The sequence below is a fragment of the Babylonia areolata genome, chromosome 6 (genome assembly GCF_041734735.1).
Source record: "Babylonia areolata isolate BAREFJ2019XMU chromosome 6, ASM4173473v1, whole genome shotgun sequence".
NCBI lineage: Eukaryota > Metazoa > Mollusca > Gastropoda > Neogastropoda > Buccinidae > Babylonia > Babylonia areolata.
Genome location: NC_134881.1, coordinates 25,882,279 through 25,899,698, shown reverse-complemented (window position 1 = coordinate 25,899,698; position 17,420 = coordinate 25,882,279). Strand labels below are relative to the sequence as shown.

Sequence of the window (17,420 nt, the reverse complement as noted above, 5' to 3'; positions counted from 1 at the left end):
CGGCTTTTACCTCAGGGAAGAAGACACACTAGTTGTCTCACACAAACCATCCAGTTTGTCTGTGGACTGGGGTTTTGCGTTTTTGCCCCCCACCCCCACCTCCCTCCCAGGTCCTTCGTTTTCGAGGGAGAGAGGAACAATGGTTCAGTTCGAACGGTGTGTATGTATGTGTGTGTGGCCGGTGTGGACAGTATTCATACGGACGTTTTAAATAACCGATCCTGGTTGAAGAAAATGAAGAAGAGTAAGAAGAAGAAGAAGAAGAAGAAGAAAACGCACGACAGCTTATGATTCCTTTTACCTGGTAACCATTAAGAAAAGAACTCATGAGTAATAATTATTCCTTACATACCCTAAACATAAAGGTGTGTAAACAGTCACTGAAGATCGAAGTAAGATGCAATTGTATGTTAAGCTGCTCACACCGATCGGCATTTCATTATTTTACAATCATAAGATAGATGTGTCAAAGTTTAAAACTTTCTTTGTCAACATCACAACTTTCCGACTTCCGGACAGATCGTAAAATAAAAATCGCCAAACACATCTTCAGCCGTAATGTACACGTTAATCACTCCGAACAAGTCCGTTTCTTTCGACAGTTTATGTTCGGCGGATCGGACATAAATCTATATCAGGAAGTCTTCTCTCTAATTCAAGTCAGGGTGACCTGAGGAGTGCACAACACTTAAATCACTGACTGTAATAATATTACAGCATATTCAGACATCATTTCGCTGTGTATCTTCCGCACGAATGCCCCAAAACGGCAACTCTTTGTCGGAATCCGTGAAAACGCACGCTGTTGATTATCTCTCAAAGTGAGTGTGGAAGTTTTGCATCGAACGGAAACAGACACCAGAAGAAAAAAAAACACAAACAAAATAACAACAACAACTACAACAAACAAACAAACAAAAAGCAAAAAAAAAAAAAAAAAAAAAAAAAAAAAAAAAGCACACACACATTCAAACGCGCATGCATAGTGAGAGCTAAGCATAACTGTCTTCTCCAAACCCAACCAATCAAAATGCATGATCTGCTCATTCTGATGATCATTCGTGGAAATTCTGCAATACTGAAGTGATGAGGCCTATGCATAGTCTCTGAATAATCTTTAGCGGCCTCCTTCAATAAGTAACATGTTATTGCGAACAGTCGTGCTGGCTATTTTTATATTAAAGAAAAGGTCTAGAGTATTTCCATAAAAAAGACAGCTTGGACGAATGTGTTTAGTGTAATACCTTCACACTGTGTGTAAAAACACAAAAACCTTCCTTTGTCTTGAGTCATATTTTGAACTGTAATGTTAAAATGAGAGAGGTCCGTTAAAAAAAAACCACCCTAGTTTATTCAGATTAACGTCCCATCAGTTGGCAGAATTTCGTTGCTCCTCAGAGATATATCATCAAAGTAACTTCCATATAACGCAAAAGAAGTTCCCATTTGAACTGAAAATGATTATTACAAAAAATGCTATCAATCAATGAGTCGGTATGTATTTGGCCTATTCATAATATTTGTGTCCTTCCCAGAAGTGCGTTGTCATTTGAAAATAGAAAGTGTAGAAAGAGCTTTTATGTTATTCTAAAGCAAAATTTGGTGTCGATAGACTATTTCCTGAGAAAATGACGAATTATGTTAATGTTTACCACGAATACACACGTGTAAACACACACACACATACACGTAAGCCAACAAGTAAATACATTAAAATATAATAGAAATGAAAGATAGGCAAAGACAGGTGACAGGACGCAGTTTTTTGTTGTTGTTTTTTTAAAGGCCACACATGGAAATCAAGTATCCACAGAAAGGAAAAACATGGAACAGCGGACAGACAAGAACTGCAGTATCACACACCATTCATATTATATATCTGATTTGTTATACTACCCTGTCTGTCTGTCTGTCTGTCTGTCTCTCTCTCTCTCTCGGTCCCTCCTTAACTCCCTCCATCTGTGTCCTCTTCCCCCAACACACACACACGTATACAACATATACAGTTGCGCTCTCGTTCATTGAAAACACTCAAACCCGTGTACATAATTTACATTAAAAAATCTGAAATCGTTGGAACTGCAAACAGGTAAAATTTAAGATTTTGATATCATCATCACTTTTACTGTTCTGGGTCTGCATATATATTATGTGCAGTGATTATGGCGAAGCAGAACGATGTTTGTTACTGTTACTGAATGAAACGTCCTTAGTCATGAGTACACCAGTCACACTCAGGGTAACATCATAGGGGTGTGAATCGAAATGGAACATATTTTAGCCGCAGATCACATTGAGGTTTACAATGAAATAGAACAACGCTCTCTCTCTCTCTCTCTCTCTCTCTCTCTCTTTCTCTCTCTCGCTCTCCAATCTCGACATTGTAATTATTTGATGTGTTTGTATTGATATGATGGGTTTTGATGTTGAGGCATAAAACTTTAATAATCATTTCAGGATTTATATGTACTTTAGTATGTGTTTGTATTGGTATGATGTGTGTCGATGTTACAGGCGTAAATATTATATGATTTGTCTGTACTTTGTTTTCTGTGTACTGTCCAAACCTTGGAGACAAACGACTGGAAAAAAAGGCACATTACCCCCTTGTCACATACATGTACTTTAAGCTAATGACAAAGTGCCAAAGTGTCGCAAATCTCTTATTAGTTTATGTTGTTTCAATTCTGTTTGTTTTTTTGTTTTTCCTTTCTGTTCCATTTTATCTGTTTTGCACCATTTTGTTCTGATTAGTATGTACTATGTCACCGTAGCTTTTCAGCTAATGACATTAAACATTTCAGTGTTCAGTGTTCTCTCTCTCTCTCTCCATCCGACTGTCTGTCTCTGTGTCTGTCTCTGAATCTCTTGTCTATCGTTGCACTTCTCTGTTATCTCTGTCTTACTTTGAACTCTGTCTCGGTCCCTCCCTCCCCCTCTCCCCCTCCCCCCGTCTCTACCTTCCCCCCTCTCTCTCCCACTCCCACCCACCACCCTCTTACGCTCTCTGTGTCCCCTTGGAACACACAGTATTGAGCGCCGATGTCAGATGATGGAGAAACCAAGTGACTGCTCCTTCGAGCAAAATATATTGGGTCTGGCTCCGTGGTCTTGACACCCAGGCTTGCTTTCTCCTGTGTGCCTTTTCATTTTGAATATACACCAGCTGCCGCTTAATGGGCCACTGAAATTGAATTTAAAGGAAGTGTGAGAGACGAGGGAGGGATGGAGTGCCAGCCGGGGGGGAGAAAGAGTGAGGATGTGTGTTTGTGTGTGTGTGTGTGTGTGAGAGAGAGGGGCGTTACACAGAGGGAGACAAACAAACGCACATACACGCACGCACGCACATGCACATGCACCAAGCCAACAAGAGAGAGAGAGAGAGAGAGAGAGAGAGAGAGAGACGGACAGACAGAAAGCCAACTGAACACACACACACACACACAGACACATACACATAAATACACACACACACACACACACACACACACACACACACACACACACACAGACTCTCTCTCTCTCACACACACACACACACACACACACACCGCACGCGCGCGCGAACATAGACAAGCGCACACACACACACACACACACACACACACACACACACACACACACACACAGGGGCACACACACACACACAGGGGCACACACACACACACACACACACACACACACACAAACACACACACACTCACATACACCCAAACACACACACAAACACACGCATTCACACACACACACACACACACACACACACACACACACACACACACACACACACACACACACACACACACACACTGAGGCGGTGAAATAGACAGAGCGGATCTAATTCTCTGGAGATCAAGCCCCACCCCTCCTCACTCTCCACCCCCTTCCCCTTTACCCCCCTCTCCCCACGATCGATGTTCGATGCTGCTCTACGAGCTAAAGCCATCACGAAGAAATTGAAACCTGGACGTCGGTATTCAAAGACTGCCTTGCCATATATAGATTAATTCTCCAGTTTACTGACGTGATCGAGTTCAAACCACACAGAACCTTTTCTATTCTGACCCTGTAAAAAAAACAACAAAAAAACCCAAAAAAACACCAGAAGTCACATACAAATTCACTTACATATAGGTCAGTGATTAGGTTCTGGACAAGAAATTGAAACCTTGACGTCGGTATTCAAAGACTGCCTTGCCATATATAGATTAATTCTCCAGTTTACTGACGTGATCGAGTTCAAACCACACAGAACCTTTTCTATTCTGACCCTGAAAAAAACACACCAAAAAACACCAGAAGTCACATACAAATTCACTTACATATAGGTCAGTGATCAGGTTCTGGACAAGATTTTTTTTCTTTTTTTCTTTTTTTCTTTCTTTTTTTTTCTTTTTGTTTTTCTTTTTTTTGTTTGTGTGTGTGTTTGTTTATTTTGTCTTGTTTTTATTTTGTTTTTGTTTTTTGTCCCCCCAACCCCGCCTCTCCCTGCCCCAGATATGTCGGGGTTTTTATGTTTAACATGTTTAGGGTTTGGGGTTTTTTTTTGGTTATTTTTTTCCCCTCCTCATTTGACCAGTCCTGATACAGTATGGCCATGTGTGGTCTGTTGGACTAAAAGCGACAATGTCAAATGTCAACAAAATTATTTTGTATGTTCCGGGTAGGAACATTTATTATGAAAACAAAGAAAAGGTGGTGTGGGGCAAGAGAGAGAGAGACAGACAGACAGAGAGAGAGAGAGAGAGAGAGAAACGGGTGAACTCAAGTTACGTTCAAACACAGACACAGATACGAACACAAATAGACAAGCAGACAAATGGTCAGACTGATAGATGATTAGACAAAAATACATACATACATACATACACAAAGACACACTGGCACACATACAGACAGATAGATAGATAGACAAACAGACACAGAGAGAGAGAGAGTGAGAGTTAAAGAAAGGCAAATAGGCAGGCAAACAGACAGACATATAGAGATATAGATAAGTATTGAGACAGGGATAAAGAAAGACTAACAAGGCTACAGAAAGCTTAAAGACAGACAGGTGCGCGGCAGACAGGCTGACAGATTGATAGAAACACACACACACACACACACACACACACACACACACACACACACACAGAGATAGATAGAGTTAGTCAGACAGACAAATAGATAGATAGAGTCAGGTAGACAGATAAATAAATAGACAGATAGAAAGACAGACAGACAGACAAACAGTCTGACAGAAATCCGGATGACCATGACCGTTGATTACCAAAATGACCCTGACCTTCAGTTACCTGGACGACCATCGATCAGTCTGGTGTGGTAACACTCCTCTTCGTTTTTCTTTCTAAAGACCTCGTGTTTCGTCTATATGTTAAATAAAGTTGAAATCAATATGATCGAAACGAATGAAAAATTTTGAAAGCAAAACCAAAAACAAAACACCATCAACAATATAACCTTTTCCTACGCCAAGTTTTACTTTCAGAGAGAGGTAGATAAGAGAAAAGGAAGAGAGATGGTGAAGAGAGAGAGACAGAGAGAGGGAGAGTGCTAGACAGAGGAAGAGAGAGAGAGAGAGAGGCAGACAAACAGATAGAGGGGGAAAGAGAGAGGGGAAAAGCTTATAAAAAAAATCGAGAGGGTTGGAGAGGGGGTGGGGTTGAGGGAGAGATGGACAGAGAAAGAGAGACAAAGCGAAAGACAGACAGGTATAGATAAACAGACAGACCGACAGTTAGACAGTGGGGGGAGTCTGGGTTCCTTCAACCCATGGGAGACAAATTCTCAAAGTAATTGTCTGACTACAGACTTAGGAGTAGCCATTCCCAGACAGCTTTGCATGTTAAATCCCCCCACCCCCCACCCCTACTTCCGGTTTTATCTCAGCTGGTTGATACAGGTGTGTGTGCGTGCGTGTGTGTGAGAGTGAGAGAGACAGAGAGAGTGTGTGTATGATGTGGTATGCGTGCATGCTTGCAGACAGATACAGACAGACAGACAGAGACAAAGAAACAGAGGGACGAACCAGAGAGAAAAAGTAAAGGGAACAGGCAGAAAACCAACTTCCTCACATGACAGCATCTGAAGCAGGTAAGACAATGTCTTCTATAAAACAAATTATACACCTTTTTTTTTTAAAACACCGCGAGCTACGAGTGAAAACGATACCTTCTAACACCACAAGTTTCATGGTAAACAACACCACGTGGACGGAACCGGAGCCAAGGACATTTCCTATGTCTTCTTCGGTTACTCTACCGCATCTACAGATCGGGTTCCTTGCAAACAGAACTCGTTCTATTTGTGGATACATACATACATACATACATATATATATATATATATATATATATATATATACATACACACACACCAGGGTAAAAGCTGATAGTCCAAGCCTCAACCACACCACCCGTCATGGAAAAGACCACAGCCACGAAGAACTGGACCTCAATGGCGAATGGCAAAAGGTCGTTCAACTCAAACTCACCCACACGGCAGGAGTTGATAGTCCCATCGCATTTGGCATCCATCGGGGTAGTGACTTCATCATTCACCTCTCTTCTAAACCCTCAGCAGTTATTACCAAAAAAAAAAAAAGTAATAATATCCTAAACTGTAGGCCTCTTTCAGATATCGATTCCTTCCTTCCTCCCCCATCACCCCCCCCCCCCCCCCACCATCCCACATACATGGTAAAACCGAATCAAAATCTTCGGTGTCAAGAAAAGACTAGACAAGACAAGACAGGATGTGTTTATTTCAGGTAGCTTGATACTACAAAATATGAAATACATTCTGCGTTGTAGTCACAATCAATTTCAGTGCCAAAACATCTGGCCGCATAAGAGATAACCTTTGGAGAAAAAAAAACCCATCGACGACGACGACAACATCAACAACAACAATACAATGGCAACATACATGATACAAACAGATCCACATTGTTCACTGCATACATAGGGGGGGGGGGGGGGGGGGGTCTGGCTTCACTGTGATTACACGATCTCCTTGGGGAGAGCAGCCCGAATTGTTCACACAGAGCAATCTCTTCTGACAAAAAAAATTACACGATACAACAGAACACATTATAATACAATGCAATGCAACGCAGCACAATAGAATACAATATAAAACATTACAATACAATACAACACAATGCAACACAAAACAACACAATACAATACAATACAATACAATGTGGTATACTGCGGGTTGGTAAACCGGAACACCAACACGAACCAATGACTGCACCACCACCCACGTGGCTCAGCGTGACAAGTGCAGCGCCTCCTCTGGTCGGTGTCCTGACGGCGATTTAACTTTGATAGCTAGCTCCCTGTGTGCTGTTGGCTCCATGACTGACACACGTATATGACTGTTGCGGGGAAGCTGGGGTGAACGCCGTTAGGATAATACCACGGAAAGTACACCAAAGATGGTGAACTGAGTAGCGCGTGCGCACACACATTCACACACACACACACAACACGCAAACTCTGTCACACAAACACACACACACACACACACATTCACACACTCACACTAACAACATTCACACAGACATAAATATTCACATACTCGTACTCAGACACACACACACACACACACACACACACACACACGAGAAAGAGCGAGCAGAAAAGAAAAGATGACGAAGTTCATTGCCCAGCTACGCATTGAGCATTATATATATATATATAAAGCTCTTGAAACGCTAACACAGAAGGAGTAAACATCTACCAAATATAGCCCACCCACGCAACGAACTTACCAAGCAGCCAAACAAGCTAAACTGATAAGAAAATATATTTTACGATTTCATTGTCCCTAGTGGGAGGCAATACATACATAAAAAAAAAGATTCCTTTCTCAGCAGTAAATAAGGAACTCCATTCCGTAATTATATCTCTGTACTCTATATCAAAATTCTGGATCCACATCAATTGTATTTCTTCCACGCCACGCGGTGTGTGTGTGTGCGTGTGTGTGTGTGTGTGTCTCCCGGTCTGTCTGTCTGCATGTCTGTGTTATTTTGTTCTAAAGCGCTTTGAGAGGTTTGAAAACACTAAGTTACCTGTTGTTATTTTGTTGTTGTTGCTATTGTTATCATTATTATCATCAGGAATAGCATTGTTCTCGTTACTACTGCTGCAACCGATGCTACTGCTGCTTGAAAACACTAAGTTACCTGTTGTTATTTTGTTGTTGTTGCTGTTGTTATCATTATTATCATTAGGAATAGTATTGTTCTCGTTACAACTGCTGCAACCGATGCTACTGCTGCTACTACTATTAAAGCTGATGCTGCTACTATTACTTCTACTACTACTCCTACCACTATCATCACAAAATACCGATAGAACAAGTACGAAGAAGTGAAGTCCGAAATTTGAGCAAGAAAGCACAGTACAGTGCAAATATCGATCGAGGGATCGACGAATATTTCATGGAGAAATATTTTTCTCCATTTGTAGGTTATATGACTAAAATCATAGTTCATCGTTCCATCCTTTTCACGTTAGTAATAGTCATATTATGTCTATGATTATATCATATTATTGTCTATGATCAGCGTGGTGTGTATTAAGAGAGAGAGAGAGAGAGACGGGGAGGGGGGGGGGGTGTCGGGGGGGGGGGGGGGGGGGGGGGCGTGGGAGGGAGGGGAGCGGTGGTGGAGGACGAAATGAATTATTTCACGAGAGTAGTGGAGTAAGCACACAAAGGCAAAATAATAACAATGATCATACTAACAACAACAAAGAAAACAACAACATACAACAAAGAAGTAAACAACCATTCACCGAAACAAAGTAAAGAAGAACAAAAGCAAAGGAAACAAATCAAACAGCCAATCAACTAAAACACACACACACACACACACACACACACACACACACACACTAACGTCTCCCTTTCTTCTCATTCCAACCATCCACGCACGCACACACACACACACATACACACACACACACACACACACACGCACGCACACACACACACACGCACACACACACACACACACACACTTACGTCTGCCTTCCCTCAACCATCCACACACACACACACACACAGAGTCACACACAAACACACACGCACATACATACACACACACACACACAAAAACATACACACACACACACACACACACACACACACACACACACACACACACACGCTTATTGCTTGCTCTTCACTGATCGGGGCAAGTGCAACATGATATCGATTACACCACAGATGTGTGGCCTTTGGCACCCACACCTCTGACCCAGATGCCAGGGAAAAACCCAAACATGTATTTTCAGCTTCAGTTTCAGTTTCAAGGAGGTGTCAAAGCGTGCGGACTGACCCATATACGCTACACCACACCTGCTTAAAAACAACAACTGACTTTCGCAACTGACTTTCTTGAGAGCTTACCCCGGATTTGTGTAAAATATTAATCCCCCCAAAACGAAATGAAATAATCAAACTAAATACACACAACTAAATACATTAAAATTTTATCAAATGAAAGGTACGGAGAATGCAAATAATTGAAATGAAATAAGTGGGGGGTGGCGGGGGCGCAGAACAAGTTTTGAGCACATTTATAATCAGCTGAAAGAGAAAGAGAGACAGAGCGGGCATGGGGGGGAGAGGGGCGAGGGGGGGGGGGGGGGGGGAGCGGGGTGTGAAAGAAGGAAATGGAAAGACGAACTGCTGCTGAGGTTGGGAAAGAGGTTGGTCAGGTTTCAATGCGATGGGAGGGTGGCGTGTGTTGGAGGGTGGAGGGTGTGTGTGTGTGTGTGTGTGTGTGTGAATGCGTGTGTTTGTGTGTGTGTTTGGGTGTATGTGAGTGTGTGTGTGTGTGTGTGTGTGTGCCCCTGTGTGTGTGTGTGCACCTGTGTGTGTGTGTGTGTGTAAATGTGCCTGTGTGTGTGTGTGCGCTTTCACGCTCGTTTCTATACATGCCTACACGCGCTTGACGGCATGTGTGACTGTGTGTGTATGTGAATGTGTGTGTGTGTGTGTGTAGGATGGAGAGAATATCAGCGGGGAGTTATATTTCCAATCCTAATTTTCCGGTAATACGCTTCAGGGTTTTTTTTGTTTTGTTTTTTTAATCTTTTCCGCTTTTTGCTCGAAGAAGGAAAACATGACGTCACATGGGAGGAAGAGAAGGATAGGGAGGGGATTTGGGGATTGGGCAGGGGGTGGGTGGGTGGGGGGGGTTGGAGAGAGTGGTGCGAGAGACAGAGATTGGACAGAAAAACAGACACATTACAGATTGTGCGCCACATGTATTATATTCGTGCCTACACGGAGTGGCGTGCAATGTTGTGTGTATTTGATGTTCGTTCTCGTGTGGGCGTGTTTGTATTGCACGGATGCACACACACTCCCCACGTGTTTGTTGGACTGATGAGATTGATGGGAGGCAGAGGAGTGAGGGGGGTTGGTGGTGGGGTGGGAGTGGAGTAGCCTGGGTATGAGGAGGTTACTGGGGGCAGGAGGGGAGGTGTGTGTGGAGGTGGGGGGCTTGGGGGGGACGGAGAGGGCGTCAGTGGGGCGGAGGGGGTGGGGGGGGGGGCGGGGTAAGCAAGGAGGGGGAAGTAACAGCAGCCCGGCAAGGCAAGGCAAGGCAAGGCAACACATTGTTAGCACACATCACAGAGCAGAACAGCAGCAGGAGAGGCCAACTAGATGAGCAGCTGTTTGTCGCCTGTCGTCAATGGTGTGAGCCCGAAGCACTGTGACCTAGACACACTCACATGTGTCTACGCTGCATCCATCTCCGCCCACCACCACCCCCATCACTCCCCCCCCCCCAACACCGTCCCCCCCCCCCCCCCTTTGAGCAGTTTGAGTGTTAAAAATCCTGACAGATCTGGTATGGATGGAGTGTACGTCGACGAATAACAGCACTTTTTGTTACGTTTGTCTTCTGTTTTTTTGTTTTTTGTTTTGGTATGTGTGTGTGTGTGTGTGTGTGGATGCGTGCGCGTGTGTGTATGTATGTGTGTGTGCGTGTGTATGTGTGTGTGCGCGCGCGTGTGTGTGCGTGCGCGTGTGTGTGTGTGTGTGTATGTGTGCGTGTGTGTGTGTGTGCGCGCGTGTGTGAGTGACTCTTCATTTGAGCTCACGCGTCAGCGTGTGTTTTCCTGCAGAACTTTTGAAACAAATGGAAGAAGCAGTAACTGACATCCTGGACTGCCAACTGCAACACTGAAATCTCTGACACACAGGCTTCAGTAACAGGAAAATGAGCAAGAACTTGCCAAGCTTGTTATAAGACTGGATCAGTGAAATATCAACTGGATATGACAGGAAAATTAGCGCTGAAAAGACCAAATTGATGGCAGCACGCAACAAAAACCATCACTGTTGATATACACTGTCCAGGGACAGAAGCTTAGGAACTGTTCAAGAGTTCACCTGCCTGGGGATCCATCATCAGCTATGTGGGATCCAAACCTGAAATGCTTCCAAGGACAGAACACACACACACACACACACACACACACACAAACACGCACACAACACACACAAACACACGCATACACACGCACGCACACACACACACGTACACACACACACACGCGCGCACACACAAACACGCACACACAACACACACATACGCACGCACACACACACACACACACCATCAGCACTGTCCAGACTGAAACCTGTATGGAAAGGCAGCAACATCTCCATGAGAAACAATATCAGACTCTTGCTATGTATGTACTGGTATATAATTATATTCCATCTTCCTGCACGCCTGCAAGACACTGACCCTCGCATCGGATTTCGAAAGAAGAATTCAAGCCATGTTTTAAAATGAGGTGTTAGCGCAAGATACTACACAGATACACTGATCAAATCACCAATGAACAATAGCGCCAATACCATCAAACAGGACGTTGGACCATAATGATGATGTCGGAGGGTGGAGGGGATGTTTCGTTTTGATTGGTTAACTCTCTCAGTACGGCCAGTCCTCTCTTCTCCTCTACACAGACCCCTCGGATGTCCAGTGGGTGTCTGAATGACCCAACCTTTAGCTTCCGTCGTCAGAATTGTGGTATTCTTTGTCAACATTCACCTCTTCAGTATAAGAGCCTTCCACTTGCATTATTTTGATGGTGGTAATTGGGCTGAAACGCTGTTAACGTCGTCTCTTTCGCCGTTCGTATGGAGAGAGTTAAAGAGCTCTCTTTGAAAACGATAAGAATGCATCGGGCGAGTTTTGTGCTTGGTAGGGATTAGGGATAGGGGTGGATTTCGTTTGAATCTGTTGACGGCATCCATCAATGACACGACTGTCCGTAATTTGGCAATGTATCTATAGAAAGCATTTGAACTGAAAGAGACTTTAATGTCTCAATATCTTTGATATATATATTTTGGAAGCAGCTGTTGTGCTGTCTGAAGTTTTTGTTCATTAATCATACTGCCCGTTTTCAAATGGGGCTAAGGCCATTATAATGAATAAGTTATCTTGAATCTCTGTCATACAGGCCATGGCCCCTCATGAAGGGGTGGTGTAAACAAACATTTCAAGCAATCATCAGCTGCATTTAGTATTTCTAATCCACCCAGAAATACAAAGAGGAGGAAAAATACACACTCAGCTGCATAATATATTTCTAATTCTTAAGGCTTTGTACAAGTAAATTGCTAGTTTTTTAAAATTCTATTTTATTATTATTAACGTGGTCGTTAGTGGATGACATAAACAATGACAGTCTGAACAGGTAGCAGTGCTTACAAATAATGTAACTTTGAGGGTATTAGCTGATTTCTACGTTTCTTTAATTCAGGACATCCGTATTCCGCCCCCTCTCTCTGTCTGTCTCTGTCTCTCTCTCCCTCCTCCCCCTCTCTATCTCTCCCTCCCTCTCTCTCCCTCTTTCTCCTTCCCTCCCCCCTCTCTCTACCTATCTCTCCCTCCCCATCTCTCCCTCGCTCTCCACCCACCCACCCCCATCCCCCCTCTCCCGACGTTCTATCACTGTAACATGATGAGGGATGCAGAAATCTTTTCTAGGGCCGGGGAAAGGGGAAAATGGGGATGGGGGAGGAGTTCAACCCCCCCCCCTCTCTCTCCCCCCCCCTCCCCCCCCGACCCCCACGCCCACTTTCCCTTCCTCCCTCCCTTCCTCCCTCCCATTAATAACAACGTGAGAGCAATCTGTGGCCCAGCTAGCGGCGATAGATAAAATAAAATGCAGATTTATTTATGTCAGTAGTGAGGCGGGCGGATGTCACGCAAAAAGACTATCTCCGAGGTCAGATCCAGCTGTGTGTATCTTTTTTTTAATTTTTATTTTTTAAATCTTTTATTATTTTTTTTTTTTCATTTACAGCCCCCAGTAAACAAGAGATTAGGGGGTGGGGGGTGGGGGACGGTGTGATGGAGAGAAGATGGTAGGGGGTTTGCAGCCACTAAAAATTAAAAAAAAAGAATTAAAAAAGAAGAAAAACAAAGATAATAAACAAAGAAAGAAGAACCGAGAAAGGAAGGAAGGAAGAAAGGAATAAAAGCAAGATTTTATGTTGGGGTGAGGTGGTGGGGTTGGGTTTCAGCGACAATAAAAAGAGAGAAAATGAAAAAATAATGGACTGAAAAAGGAAGGAGAAACGGACAGATATTAATGTATATGTACACACACACACACACACACACACACACACACACACACACACACACACACACACACACATATATATATATATATATATAGAGAGAGAGAGAGAGAGAGAGAGAGAGATTTGATTTTGTTGTTTTTCTGTTTTGTTTTTTGGTGGGGGGCAGGGAAAGCAGGGTAAGTGGAACTTGCTTTAATCGATTTTTCCTATATACCCCTGCTTGTCTGGTGACTGTGTTTCTGTCTGATATGTGTCCTTGACCCTGACTCTCCATCTTAACGACTTCTGGAATGGCACGAAAAACCTATGATTATAGTATAGGACTTCTAGAATGGCATGAAAAAGCTATGATTATAGTATAGGACAGAGAGAGACAGTCCATCTTAACGACTTCTAGAATGGCATGAAAAAGCTATGATTATTGTATAAGACAAGCAGAGAGAGACAGTCCATCTTAACGACTTCTAGAATGACATGAAAAAGCTATGATTATAGTATAGGATAGACATCGACAAAGAGACAGTCCATCTTAACGACCTATAGAATGGCATGAAAAGGCTATAGTTATAGTTATAACCTAGCAGATTTCCTTTCATGTTCCCTTTCACGAGGATATTCTTTTTTTTTCTTTCTTTCTTTCTTTCTTTCTTTCTTTTTTTTATTTTTATCTCCTGTACCAGAAATAGCATCCAAACTGAGGGAAAAAGCGGTGTGCTGGGTAGGGACGGGGATGGGGAGTGGGGGGGCGGAGGGGTTGGGGGGGGGGATTCGGGAGGAGGGAATATAGAAAAGGAACATACGACAGCTAATCATTGTGACTTTACGTCACGTGCACCACCGTGACATGTATTTCCTTCAGATGGCAACTGTTGTAATTCATCAATAACTTCTCTGGGTTTTTTGTTGTTGTTTGTTGTTTTTTTTCTACTTTTTCCTTTTCTCTTTCGCAACATGGTGTTTTTCTCCTGCTCTGCCATTCGTGGGCACCGCACCAACTCCCGCGCTCACTCTCGTGTATGGACGAGTGGGTTTTTACGTGCATGAACTTTCGGCAATATCCCACTTTTCTTCCCCTCCACACTCCTCTGTGTGACTGATGGAGTGAACGTCCACGCCTTGTTGTGAACACTACTCATTCCGTCTTGAGAGGGGGTGGAGGGGGTGCGGGGGGGGGGGGGGGGGGGGGGGGGGGGGGGGGGGGGGGGGGGGAATGTGGATATTACCGAACATTATTTTTGTTCAACCCCCCATCGCCATGTTGGGCAGCCATACTCTGTTTTCGTGGCTGTGCATGCTGGGTATAATACATTCTTGTGTTTTTCAAAGCCCACCAATCGCTGCCATGGATTTTGTGGTCTTTTATGTGCGCGTTTGATTCATTTGTGTGTGTGTGTGTGTGCGCGTGTGTGTGTGTGCGTGTGTGTGTGTGCGTGTGTATGTGTGTGTGTGTGCGTGTGTGTGTGTGCGTGTGTGTGTGTGTGTGTGTACGTGTGTCTGCCCGACTTCTGTTGGGAAAGCTTCTTCTTCTTCTTCTTCTTTTTCGTTCGTGGGCTGTAACTCCCGTATGTACACGAGTGGGCTTTTACGTGCACGACCGTTTTTAACCCCGCCATGTAGGCAACCATATTCCGTTTTCGGAGGTGGGAAAGGTTAAAAACGACGGAAAGTGAACACTGGGCCCCGCCTTCCTGTGCCGAGTCTTAGACACCGTGGATAGAAGAGGCTATATATACAGGACCTTTGATTAACGTTTCCTTTTGAAATGATTCATTGCTAGACGTTTTCGGCATCAAAGCCACTGAACAAAAGTGTGTGTGACTTGACTTGACTTGACTTGACTTGACTTGACTTCATTTATTGTCATAAAATCCCGAAGGATTAATAGACACAACAAAGAACAAAGGGAACAAAGAAATAAACGGTCATCTAATACGCATGCACTGAAATACATAGTTGGCAAGTGTTTTTTGACAGTCATCGCAGGTGAATAAATCACTTGGTTTTAGTATATTGTTTTGTATTTTTCTAGAGATCACATTTGATTGTGTGTGTGTGTGTGTGTGTGTGTGTGTGTGTGTGTGTGTGCGTTCGTGCGTGCGCGTATGTGTGTGTGTGAGTCCAAGACGGAATCAACTGACAGCTATACATATCAGGACACACACACACGCACACACAGAGAACAACTCACCATCGGTGGGTTACCACAACAAAGTCATGTATGACAGTAAGGTCACAGTGGACACACATACAGTCCAAGGACCGCGCATCTGTTCAACGCTATGATGTCCGGTCTGCTCAGACGAAAAGGTTGATTGGTGTCATCAATTCGCTGATCACAACAAAAACTGACGTTCGTTTTCCTAGTAAAAGAAGAAAAAAAGAAAAAGAAAGAAAGACATAAAACCTGTCGGAAAAATATGTAACCAAACTTTGAATAAAAAAAAAAAAAGCAACACAACCTTTTGTTGTCACAATATAGTTCCGGTTTACTCGCACTGGTCACACGGTTTACTACTCACACTGGTCACACGGTTTATTATTCATACTGGTTACACGGTTTATTATTCATACTGGTCACACGGTTTACTGCTCATACTGGTTACACGGTTTATTATTCATACTGGTCACACGGTTTACTGCTCATACTGGTTACACGGTTTACTACTCCTACTGGTTACACGTATGGTTTATTATCCATACTGGTTACACGGTTTACTACTCATACTGGTTACACGATTTATTATTCATACTGGTTGCACGGTTTACTACTCATACTGGTTACACGGTTTACTACTCACACTGATTACACGGTTTACTATTCATTCTGGTCACACGGGTTTTTTTTTAATTACTACTGGTCATACGGTTTATTATTCATACTGGTCACTCGGTTTACTATTCATACTGGTTACACGGTTTATTACTCATACTGGTCACACGGTTTACTATTCATACTGGTTACACGGTTTACTACTCATACTGGTCACACGGTTTACTATTCATACTGGTCACACGGTTTACTGCTCATACTGGTTACACGGTTTTATTATTCATACTGGTCACTCGAATTACTGCTCATACTGGTCACACGGTTTATTATTCATACTGGTCACACGGTTTACTGCTCATACTGGTTACACGGTTTACTACTCCTACTGGTTACACGTATGATTTATTATCCATACTGGTTACACGGTTTACTACTCATACTGGTTACACGATTTATTATTCATACTGGTCACACGGTTTATTACTCATACTGGTCACACGGTTTACTACTCATACTGGTCACACGGTTTATTATTCATACTGGTCATACGGTTTATTATTCATACTGGTTACACGGTTTACTACTCATACTGGTCACACGGTTTACTATTCATACTGGTCACAAGGTTTATTATTCATACAGGTCACACGATTTACACTGGTCACAGTGCTTACTCATACAGGTCACAGTTTTGTAGCACATATGGTGAAATCCTGTTTATCACACACAACTTTTGTACTCAGTTAAATAACCTCTGTGTTTGTGTTTGTGTGTGTGTGTGTGTGTGTGATGGGTGTGGGGTGTGGGTGGGGAGTTCGTGGGGGGGGGGGGGGGTTCGGGGGGGGAGGGGTGAACCGTATACAGTGGTCATAGCTTTCTAAACCAGAAAGACTCACTACAGGCTAACGCCACAGCTAAGTAAAAATGCAAGAACACACACGATTTGATTTGACATGTGTGGGCTGAATTACGAACAGAAGGAAGTAGTCGTGGCCTCACTTCAGCAATA

At 43.3% G+C, this 17,420-nt stretch overlaps 1 protein-coding gene and 1 pseudogene across 1 annotated transcript in view; one reads left to right on the top strand and one right to left on the bottom strand.

The window, feature by feature from the left end:
- LOC143282878 (proline-rich protein 5-like) overlaps nucleotides 1-17,420 on the bottom strand; it is a 102,462-nt gene that overhangs the window by 50,560 nt on the left and 34,482 nt on the right. The window lies entirely within an intron of this gene.
- Nucleotides 1-17,420, top strand: part of LOC143283183 (uncharacterized) — a 48,054-nt pseudogene that overhangs the window by 1,274 nt on the left and 29,360 nt on the right.